General features: G+C 37.0%; 1 pseudogene; it reads left to right on the forward strand.

Moving 5' to 3' along the window:
* The first annotated feature begins 310 nt into the window (after window positions 1-310).
* Window positions 311-12,228, forward strand: part of LOC140945456 (uncharacterized) — a 26,936-nt pseudogene continuing 15,018 nt past the window's right edge.

The raw sequence follows: 12,228 nt of genomic DNA on the forward strand, positions 1-12,228 counted from the left end.
CCCAAAATATTTTAGGACAATCCTTTGCCTTGTAGCTTTAGTTTACAATTCATATTCATACAAACACTGTAATTTCTTACACGTTTGCCTACTCATATCAAGTAGGCGTCGAAAGCCGTGACAATTAGGCCTATATGAAAATCCTAAACAAAAAAAAAACGCACAGAAAATGTAAATAACGATAGAAAAATGCAAATGCAAATAAAAATGAAAGTGGCTGAGCCATCTCTTATTTCCCAGAAATACCTTCCCGTGTAATATTCACTCGAGCGTCATTCACGTGATTCCAATCCTTAACAGACTAGAACCTCTTCGCGACGCTCGCGACGAACTTTGCAATTTAATAAGAAAGCAATCGTTTTGATCTGTTTTCGAGTTCCTTTTTCTCGCTAGGTATGAATCAGTAAGGGTAAAAGGAATCACTGGTAAAGTCTCAGCAAAGTTTCGTGGCCACTGCACTGACTACAGGTACGTGTGTGAGACATTTCGCGTTTGTTTCAATCGATTGTGATTGAGTCAAGAATGACATTCTGACTATTCTGTATCACATGTCACTTTCTGCTGCATAAAGCTAGGCTCAGGCATTGGTTATGGCGGTCTAATTTGGAGAGGCTAAAGTTTGCTCTAGTCCTTACTGGCCGTTAATTTAGTCTTCGAGACGAAAAGTTTCGGCCATATATATGTAGCTCCGTTTGTTTCAAAATTATTTGTAAACGGAATGTTTAATGTGGTGTGACATACAGTAATAGCCCGCGTATAAGAACCTGAATTTTTCAATTCAGCCTAAATAGGTTCTTATATAAATGGTACTTAAAGCAAATTTAGGCTACCGAGGTTCTTAAAATAGGTTCTTATATTTTCATATGAATTTCATCTGAATATACTATATATATTATAAAACTATCTCATAATACAGTATAAATCATTATTATTTGTACCATAGAGCAATGCCTATAGGCAGTTCGGTCCGTGTGGTTTTCGTCCACTTGATTTTGATTCCAAATTGAAAATTGAAAATCAAAAATTCACAATCGTGATTTTCAATGTTTGATTCCTCAAGAACTGAAAATCACAAATTTACAATCTCAGTTGTCAATTTTTGTTTCTAAGAAACATAAAATTGAAAAACAATTTTCAATGTTTTCAAAATCAAAAATTGAAGATTGAAAATGGTCAGTTGGTGGTTTTTATTTCTTGTTTTTAAGGAAAAGGAAAACTAAACGATAATCTTCAATTTTGAGATTTTTGCTTGGTACCGAAGTTAGAATTGTATTTTCGATTTCCTATTCCATAGATTCCAGCTTATTAAAAATTCAAACTTGACAAAGCTATTCATGTGTAACGAAACTGCGGAAAACAGTATCAATGATGATGAAATCCGAAATGAAAATCGTTTTTTGATTTTCGTAGTCGAGAAAAACAAAAATTGAAAACAGACCAAATATAACTGTGACGGGTGGGGCAGTGTAAAACCGAAAGTGGTGCGACTGCAAACAAGATGGCAGTCGTCTTGTTGTGAAGGAGTGTTCCATGTCTTCGTCGAGCCGTCTCTGGGGGAAATGTTACGCCAACAGCAATCTAAAGCTTGCCTGTATCATGGCCGAGACTTTTTCAAAGAAATGATCTGAATGTTTTTTCACTGATAAGTATGCTTTTGTTGTAACCTTGCAGCATTATACGTATGCAACGCAGTCGGGTAGAGCGTTTCAGATCGGCTGCGAACTGTAAACCGGGCTGGACTGCGGACTGCGGACTGCGGACTGCGAACTACGGACCACGGACTGCGGACTGGGTATATATAAAATACGGACCAGGTATAAAATGCGAACTACGTGCTATGTTTTTAGTCTGATAATATTGTCACTCGACCCTAACCATGTATAACTCCTTTCATGTTGTTGTTAAAGTGAAGGAATTTTCGCTCTAACAAGAAAATCTTTTAAGATAAGAACCAATGGGGGCGTGGGGATATAGTGTGTTTTTGCTCGTAATAAGGTGCCAGTGTTTTATAAGAATCTTTTTGAGATTCGGAGTTGCAGGATAGAAAGTCGTTACAAACGGCAAAATCTTTTGTTTGGGGTTTATTTTATAAAGCCGCATTGCGCGATTCGAAGCGGAGTTCGGCTAGGATTGTTTCCACAAGGTCGTGAGGGTAGCCTCGTTCTGTAAGGCGAGTTAAAAACTCTTTCTTCTTTAACTCCAGTTATCGGGAATTATTCCTTAACCGAGTTCGTTTTGAGTAAGTGCAAGGCTATTCCATATACGAAGCCCTTTTTAACGATGAGAGAGTAAAATGAGGAGAAATTCGCATATTAAGACGTTTCTGTCGGCTTAAATAATGTGTTTGAATCGAATGAATCTTGATCCTTTAAAAACTTCAGTGGTCAAGGAAAACAATTTGTTTTGATGACAGTTCGTCAGAGTGTAAATTTTATTGTTGTGTAGAAAGAGTTCGCTAAATCAATAAAGTTGTTGATTTCGGTCTCAGGAAGTGTCTACACTGAGAATATGTCATCAATAAATTTCTTCCAGCCGGAGAAATGGCTGTAAGGGCTCGCATGTAGTAGTTGTTTCTCAACGTGAGCCATGAAAATGACCGAGAAAGCAACCGCCATTTTGGTGGCCATTGTAATGCCGTGAGCCTGTAGGTAGTGTTTGTCGGCGAATTTGAATCAGTTTTCTGTTAAGATCACCCGCATTAAGTCTCCCAAATATGAAGTAAGGATAGGTAACTTTGACTGATAATGTTCTTCGTAATGGTGACAGACGATGTCGATTCCCTCTTCCTGGGAAATGCTAGTGCAGAGAGAACACACGTTTAGAGTAGCTTAAATTGCTTCATCTGGAAGAGGCGTGTTTTCAATGATATCACTTTTGAGTGCAGTGTCCTCGACGTAAGACTCTTGTTGTTGCGCGATTGGCTTGGTAAAAGCGAGTCCACAAAACTAGAAATGCGTTCTTTGGAACCACCGCTACCAGAGACGATTGGTCTGCTAGCAGGAATAGTTTTATGTATTTTGGTCAGAGTGTAAAACGCTGGTATTCTTGGTGATTTTGGCCAAAACTGAGCCACTTGTAAGTCATTTGAGCAATATGCTCGTTTGTGAACAGAGCGTTTATAGTTGATATCACTTGTGTGGCTGTTTTGGATACAATCGGTTAATGTTCATCTTAAATTTCCAAAACCGGTCCTGCTATTAAAGTTTATTTAAACAGTTCTTATCAAGACTCTGCGGCTACCATTGATTGTTAAAGCCTAAATCAGCTGCTAAATCCCTTCACTTTAACAACAACAAAGGAGTTATACACGGTTAGGGTCGAGTGAAAAAAGTTAGTTTACGCAACAGGACGACAGAAAGAAGAGGACGGCAAAAGGCTTGTGTGTGACGAACGCGACAGGGCTATAAATCGCGTGTTTTGTCGTGATCTTCACTTCACATTAACGTTTTTTGGTCTTTTACAGAAAGACCTGTTTAAGGGAAGGTGATGTTTGGCGGAAAGTTTTTTTCAAACAAAATTATTGTCACTCTTATCACACAAGGTTTGACGTCTTTTTTCCTCTCCCGTCCTGTTGGGTAAGTTCACTAATTATTATCACACTACGACATAGTACGTAGTTCGCATTTTATACCTGGTCCGTATTTTACATATACCCAGTTCGCTGTCCGTGGTCCGCAGTCCGCAGTCCGCAGTCGGCGGTCTGTCTTTTATACTGCCCGATCTGAAACGCTTTTACCCTGCGTAGAGTAATGCTGCAAGGTTATCCGTTAAAAGAACACTCAGCTTAATTCTTTGAAAACGTGTCGGCCATGATACAGGCAGGCTTTGGCTTCCTGTTGGCGTAACATTTTCGCTAGAGACAGCTTGACGAAGACACGCAACACGTAACACTCCTTCACTGCAAGACGACCGCCATCTTGTTTGCAGTCACTCCACTTCCGCTTTTACCCTCCCCTCCCGTCACAGGTATTTTTAGTCGGTTGGCAATTTTTGTTTTCCATAAATAGCAAAATCAAAAAACGATTTTCATTTCGGATTTCATCATCATTGATACTGTTTTCCGCAGTTTCGTTACACATGAATAGCTTTGTCAAGTTTGAATTTTTAATAAGCTGGAATCTATGGAATAGGAAATTGAAAATACAATTTTAACTTCGGTACCAGGCAAAAATCTCAGAATTAAAGATTATAGTTTAGTTTTCCTTTTCCTTAAAAACAAGAAATAAAAACCACCAACTGACCATTTTCAATCTTCAATTTTTGATTTTGAAAACATTGAAAATTGTTTTTCAATTTTATGTTTCTTGGAAACAAAAATTGACAACTGAGATTGTAAATTTGTGATTTTCAATTCTTGAGGAATCAAACATTGAAAATCACGATTGTGAATTTTTGATTTTCAATTTTCAATTTGGAATCAAAATCAAGTGGACGAAAACCACACGGACCCAGTTCAGTGCAGGTACAGCATATGTCCTTAACAAAACATCATAACAAAGAAACTCATGTTGATACCAAATTCATAACAAGCTCAAGCAATGAGGAGAAATGAAAAACAAAATAGACCCAGTTCAGTGCAGGTACAGCATATGTCCTTAACAAAACATAACAAAGAAACTCATGTTGATACCAAATTCATAACAAGCTCAAGCAATGAGGAGAAATGAACAACAAAATAGATGATGATCTTAATTCAGCAGTTTCTACCTATACACTTTTACAGCAACCCCACTGATAAGAACCTAACTTAAAATTTTAGCCTAAATAGGTTCTTATGTGGAGGAGGCTTAAAATGAAAATTTTAGCCTAACAGGTTCTTAAAACCCAGGTTCTTATACGCGGGCTATTACGGTATCAAATAAAATGTTCCTGTGATAGCATCAACCAACCATTGTTATTTTTCAGCTTGATATAATTTTACGGTTCGTGATGTAACATTTTCTCCTTTGATATCATTTTACTACCGTGATAGAACATTTTCTACCTTGATATCATTTTACTACCGTGATAGAACATTTTCTACCTTGATATCTTTTTACTGCTGTGATCAAACATTTTCTACCTTGATATCATTTTACTACCGTGATAGAACATTTTCTACCTTGATATCTTTTTACTGCCGTGATCAAACATTTTCTACCTTGATATCATTTTCTACCGTGATAGAACATTTTCTACCTTGATATCTTTTTACTGCCGTGATCAAACATTTTCTACCTTGATATCTTTTTACTGCCGTGATCAAACATTTTCTACCTTGATACCATTTTACTACCGTGATAGAACATTTTATACCTTGATATCTTTTTACTGCCGTGATAGAACATTTTCTACCTTGATATCTTTTTACTGCCGTGATCAAACATTTTCTACCTTGATATCATTTTACTACCGTGATAGAACATTTTCTACCTTGATATCTTTTTACTGCCGTGATCAAACATTTTCTACCTTGATATCATTTTCTACCGTGATAGAACATTTTCTACCTTGATATCTTTTTACTGCCGTGATCAAACATTTTCTACCTTGATATCTTTTTACTGCCGTGATCAAACATTTTCTACCTTGATATCATTTTACTACCGTGATAGAACATTTTCTACCTTGATATCTTTTTACTGCCGTGATCAAACATTTTCTACCTTGATATCATTTTCTACCGTGATAGAACATTTTCTACCTTGATATCTTTTTACTGCCGTGATCAAACATTTTCTACCTTGATATCTTTTTACTGCCGTGATCAAACATTTTCTACCTTGATATCATTTTACTACCGTGATAGCACATTTTTTACCTTTATATCTTTTTACTGCCGTGATCAACACTTTCTACCTTGATATCATTTTACTACCGAGACTGCACATTTTTTACCTTGATATCTTTTTACTGCCGTGATCAACACTTTCTACCTTGATATCATTTTATACGGTTTTTATACGGTTTATACATGGGTGCTGACGTGGATGTATGGTGATGTATGGGGGTGTATGGTGTTATACATGTATATATTTAGGTACATAGTAATAATCATATATAAAGTACCTACCGATTTTTTCCAAAGTTTTTAAAAAATATTTTTCTGTACCGAAACTTTTATTTTTGTACTGAAATTAACATTTCTATACTGGGATACATATTGTTGTACTGGTGTATATTTTATTGTACTGGTAAATATACTCGCACAGCCAATGGATATGTTTGTGTACTAAGATATAGAATGCAGTAATATGATATATATATTTGTGTATTGCCGTTGTGGGCCACCGTACGATAACCTCTACTTGGGAGGTAAAAATCGGCCAATTTTATTTTTTAGTCGCAAATCATCGGTCGTTTCTTAGGCGCAGGGCCTCTTTACAGGTTCGACTGTAGCTTGTTATTATTGCTATTTTTAAAAAGTAAAAGTACTGGAACAAAAGCTAGCTACGTTTGCTAGGTCAGCAAAACAGGGTTTATGTACAGTGTTTTACAATATAAATGAGTTTGCAAGGTCAGCTAGCGTCTGTTCAAACAGGAAGAAACGCGGACTAATTACTAGTTTCCTAGTTTTAAAGCAAAACAAATATATTTCGAATTTGCAAGTCAGAAAAACCGTTCATATCCCAAACTCAGCTGTTGCCACTATTCAACCAATTAACAGACTAATGAACGTTGTATTTGCAAATACATACTAGGACCCATATAGAGTTATATGGGTAAAATGCAATTAAAACGAGGTACATCTGTCCTGCAGAATAAAAAGAAAGCTTAAATTAAAAAGATAAACTAAAGTTTATGGCCATTATTCGGAAAACTAATGATTTTTTTTCTAAAAGTCAACAATTGTATGACGTTAAACGTGTCCAGTTGAAAAGAGTCAGTGGCAAATAGTTTTGACAGCTGTAAACACTGTCGACTTTTTTCTAGAATTTTTGCGTTAACGAACACTAAGTAATCAAACGTACAATAAAATGGCACGAGACTTCGAAATGTAAATCAACAAAGCGCTCTTGTACAAAATATTGCTAATTAAAAGCGAAGCAAAGCGAAAAGCAGCAAGGCTATATCAAGCCAAAACTTTACAAGCTAAACTTAAAAATCATCAAAAAATTCGAACGCGACTACAGTAAAAACGCTATTGAAATCAAAGAGTACTTATTACTTGAATTTACTTCCTAACAAACCAAAATTAACTATTTCACTCCGCAAACCCAAAAATGTACGATGTCACATTTCTGCTCACGGCGTGCACTGCCGAATAGAGTACGAGATAACGAATGTTTAAAGTTGCCTTTTTTCACCCTGTAAACCTAAAAAATGTACGATAAATGTCACATTTCTAGATCTACTGCGTGCTTTAAGTTAAGCTTTCCGAGTAAAACTTTGTCGAGAACCCTAACGAGATTTTTCTCAGCGTATGTTTTTTTCTTGTGCGTATCGTATAGAGCAGTATGAGACTAACAATGAGCTACCTTCCGTTTTTCAATATAGGTCGTTTCGTAGGCGAATTTGTCCGAATTTTACTTTAAACAACTTTTCATGCAAGCGTTACTTCTTTAATTTCTCGAAATCTTGTATATTTCTCCTTAGAGAACAGTATTTGTTGTAAGGGTTGATAAGGGTTGCAACGAGTAGGGTGCTTTCTTAAGACCAATTTGTTCAGTCTGTTGGTCAACTCTTTCCAAAGTATTAAATTTTTGCACGGTCTATCTTGAGAGATCGAAATGCGGCGATTCCCGAAGGAGTGGCAGGTGTTGCATCTATTTCTTACCAAATACCGAAACAGGTTGTTTTGGAAGGGATAAACAACGAAGCCCAGGTGCAGGCTCTCAAATGAACCCGACGAAGAGCAAAGCATTTTGTGGGTACAGTACTCTGGGGATAGTTGTCTGGGAAACAACGGAACATTGCGTTTTATATCAAAAGAAGAAGCTTTTGAACGACTACGTGAGATTCATTCCTCTCAATCCGGTAGTCTTTAAGGTGGTTGGCTTGAATAGCTTAGTAGTAAGGCAGTTTGGTTTTCGCTTCCATTGCAGTGGCATCAAGCAGTTAGCGAAAGATTTTCTAAAAGCGTGCCGGCCTGTGTGCCACGGCACCCTTCCTTTTCCACCATTTCCCCTCCACCACGCCCTTTCCGCTCCTACGGTCCATTTGAACGGATACAGGCTGATATTGTTGATATGGCACCTGGCAAGAAGCGGTCACTGTTTATGACCAACAACAGAGTCCAATATCCCTACTTTATTCGGCAAACAGCAGGTTAGGGGTAAACAGCGAACAGGTTTCCTTACAACAGGCCAGAAAAATTTAAGTTACAGCATTTTCTCTCTCGTACTCCATTCGGCGCACAGCAGGTTAATGCAAACAGCGTACAGTTTTCCTTACATCGGGGCAGGAAAAGTTAATTTACAGCATTTTACATCTCGCTGCTCTATTCGGCAGGTAGCAGAAAATTTACCTTACAACGTACTTTTTTCGTAATAGTTAATGAAAAGTTAACTGACACATTCTCCATCTTGTAGTACATTTGGTATGCACGTAAATCGTGTTCTAAATAGGGTGTGAAAGGTTACCGGCTACAACGCAGGCTAAGATTAAGTAGGCTTTTTTTTCAAATTTTAATTATTATTTTGCCACACAGAATAAATTACAAGTAGAATAAAGAAGATAATAAATAGGTTTATTAATATTAAATTTAAAATGAGCATACAACTTGGAAGGAGTGACTGTGGCGGGGAAATCTCCGAGAAGCCTAGCTTATGAGGAACAGCAATTTCCCCCGACGGGCAATTTAAATACTAGTCGGCATTTAAAAATAAAGAAAAAAGACGTGTATTTTGAGTATGTAAGTGTGTATAGAGAAAAATATAGATATAAGTGTATTTAGGTTGTACCTTGTCTGACCCTTAAAAATGTTTTAATCACACCGGCTTGAGTATATTAAAAGTCGGGGAGTTTTTGATGTTGTTCGGTAATGAACTCTGGCCATATTCTAGGACCTTGAAACAGGATCGAAAAATTTTTTAATCAGTTTGTTCTACAGCTATGAGGTCGGTAAAAGTCAGAGTATCTTGCTGAATATTGATGAATCTGATTTCCAGTTTGAGGCTTGTTTTCAATTAACGTTCTTTATTCGGCATGTGATCGTCTTTCAAGTTCTCAGAACAACCTTGTTTTGTTGTTGTTGTTGTTTTATACAGATGAGACTATAAAAATGTTAGTGCGTTGTTAATCTCGTACTTTTCAGACTCTTCGGTGCACAAATAAATGGCGTACATGGTATCCATTCGGCACGCACAAGAGTGTACAATTCTTTCCTTTGCGTAAATTGTTATAAAACTCCAGACGTAGTTAATCGATAAACCGCTAAACGGTAGTAATCGTCAGTAATCGATAACAATCATCGATGAATATCAATTTCCGATTTAGATAGATAGAAATCGATAAATAATAAAAGTTACGACTTCGATTAATACCGATGATTTTTTATCAATTGTTATCGATTGCTATCGATTTTGTTAATCCATAATCGATAATTTAGTTTTTTAACTTCCTTTTCTCTCTATTTCCGATAACAATCGGTATTAATCGGAGGATTAAATCGATTAATATCGATGATATCGATTGATTTCCGATATCGGTTTTCATCCATTAACTACGTCTGGAAAACTTGGGATTGCGTGATTGTTGGACTGAAATTGAACTAGAAAACGAAAAAAAATACATAATTTTTCCCTGTCCTGTGTACCTACATTTCGCGTTTATTATATATAGGAAGTTGAAATTAATTTGCATTGAAATTTTACGTGACATAGTCTTGTTTCGCATAAAGCACGGCGGCTTAACAGAGAATGTGTGACAGACGTTAACTTTTGGCCTGGTCGGATCCCTTGTTAATTTTCATCTTACGGACACCCCGGGTTAACGAGTTATCAAATTTTTTTTGTAGTCCTGTATTAAAGCGTTACAAAGAATCATGGGAAAAGGATTTCAGCGTTTTTATGGATGTTCGTTGAAACCAGTCATGAAATGTATTTTTCTACAACAAATAAATGAATAAACAAAAAAAATCGTCTTTTATTTTATAGAGCTCCTCTTTTAATTCTTGTAATCATCTGTATCGTCTAAGTTTTAGTGGTTTCCGCTATCTTCATGTCATGGAAGTTGTCATCGCGTCGATTAAGGAATTTCATAATTCGTCATAATTTATACGTTGTACTCTTCTTGGCATTGTACTCGATTCGGCACCTTACTTTTGCACACAAAGGCAACACACAATTACTGCAATCTGTATCTTTATTTTTTTTCATAGCAAAATGATTTTATGTCTTACAATAAACTTTACAATAACAGGGCGAAAAAAGGAGGCAAAACAGTAAAAACAAGTAGATTATTTTGTTGCTAGAAAAGTAGGTGACAAGGACTGCAGTTTTAGCATCCTTCCCAACCGAATTCTTCCACGGCTTGCTCCCAGCAAATTTTTCTTTTGGAACTCAAACGTCAATATATTTTCTATTAAAACTGAAGTCTAGCCATTGATCTCTAAAAACCTTCTCAATAGTCTGATTCGCATGGGGTCGTATTAAATCGACTCGGTTTACGCCTATGTGTAACTCGACCTAACGTTTAGTTGATAGAAAAAGAGGGAGTCTTATAGCAGAGAGTGAGATAAGGCCGAGCATAACGCGGCGGAATCAAATAGAGTTACTGATAAAAAATGTATAAATTGAACACTTTGAGACTGAATAACTCAGCGAATAACAGAATAACTGAATAACTCAGGCGGCAAGCCAGCGAAGCTCAACGAGAAAAAGGGCGACAGAGATCTAGAGCGAGAGATTTCCTCCACAAAACGTGTAACTAAGAAGTTTCTGGAAGTTTCACGTTGTAGTAGTGCAAAACAGCGGTAAAGAAATGTACAAAAAAAGTGTGCTACACATGCAAAGTTGCTTTTTTGCTAATTAGACCTATTGTTGTTTTTCACCGTTCTCCGGCGTTGACGCCTTCGCCGCTTAGCATTACACGATTTCATGTTTTGTTTGAGCAAACTATAAATATTATCGAGAGCCTCGCTTTTAGCCAGGGCTAAATCTATATATGAGAGGTTTCAAGAAGAGGGTTATTGGGCAAAATCAACATGGAGTTTTTTAATTTATCCTGTTTTTCTTCCGGTAAATTTATTAACAAGTTCCAAAAGTTAAAGCACATGGGATAATTCATACACTCAAGGGAAGTTACAAGCAAAATGTCTTTCACCAACAAAGACACGAAAGAAATATATTTTTTTCAGTAAGCGAATTTTCTCGTAAGTACCACGATGACTGTTGTGACGTACACCTCCACAAGTGCAACTAAACAAAAGCATGTGTCTATCTTAGGGGCTGGGCCCGGTTCCTCGAAAGATGGAATCAGGATTAAGCCAAATTTTAAGCCAGATTTTCTTGTCTAAGAACATGTCACGCGAGCTTACAAAATACTTTTTTTGTGTCTTAACTCCGAGATTCAGTAATGATAACAATGAATTTTACTCTAGGTAATACATAGGAATTAGGTCTGGATTAGCCCTGATCGGCCTTCCAGGAACCGGGGCCTGGCCGTTTATTACCTGAGAGGTGGGGCCGGCCATTTTGCTGGGGGTCATTTTCAAATTCTTGATTGGTTTTGGGGGGTCATTTTCAGATAAGTGAGCGTTTCCTGGGGGTCATTTTATAAATTTCATCAAAGTAGTACAATGCAGTGATGAGTATGAATTGAAATTGAATGTAACAGCTGAAGAGAGGATAAAGCTCTATCCTCTCTTGAACAGCAGTAAATAGTCAAGACCGATTGTAGATAAAGTATGTGGTGAGCTTCGACAGGATTTGTAGCAAGAATATTCACTGTAGTTTCCACCGCAGTCAGGCGAGGAGGGGGTCACTTTCACAATATGTACAATTTATGGAGGATAATTTCTAAAAAGCTATGAAGAATTGGGGGGTCCGTTTGAAAATCTTCTAAGCTTCCTCAAAATGGCAGGCACGAGCCTCACAGGTAATAAACAACTAGCCCCTGTTCCTCTCGATGAAAACGTGGTCGAAAACGGATGCGTGAATATAACTGTTATTATAATTTGTTTTTCAGCAGTTTAAAGCATTTTTTAGAGATGGTATCAGGAGAAGGGAAAAAGACGAGTATGAAAGGTGTAACGAGTGCCATGAGAAAGATCAAGAAAGCTGAAGACTTAAAAACACGAGGGAAATT

This window comes from Porites lutea, chromosome 8 (genome assembly GCF_958299795.1).
Source record: "Porites lutea chromosome 8, jaPorLute2.1, whole genome shotgun sequence".
In the NCBI taxonomy this organism is placed as follows: domain Eukaryota; kingdom Metazoa; phylum Cnidaria; class Anthozoa; order Scleractinia; family Poritidae; genus Porites; species Porites lutea.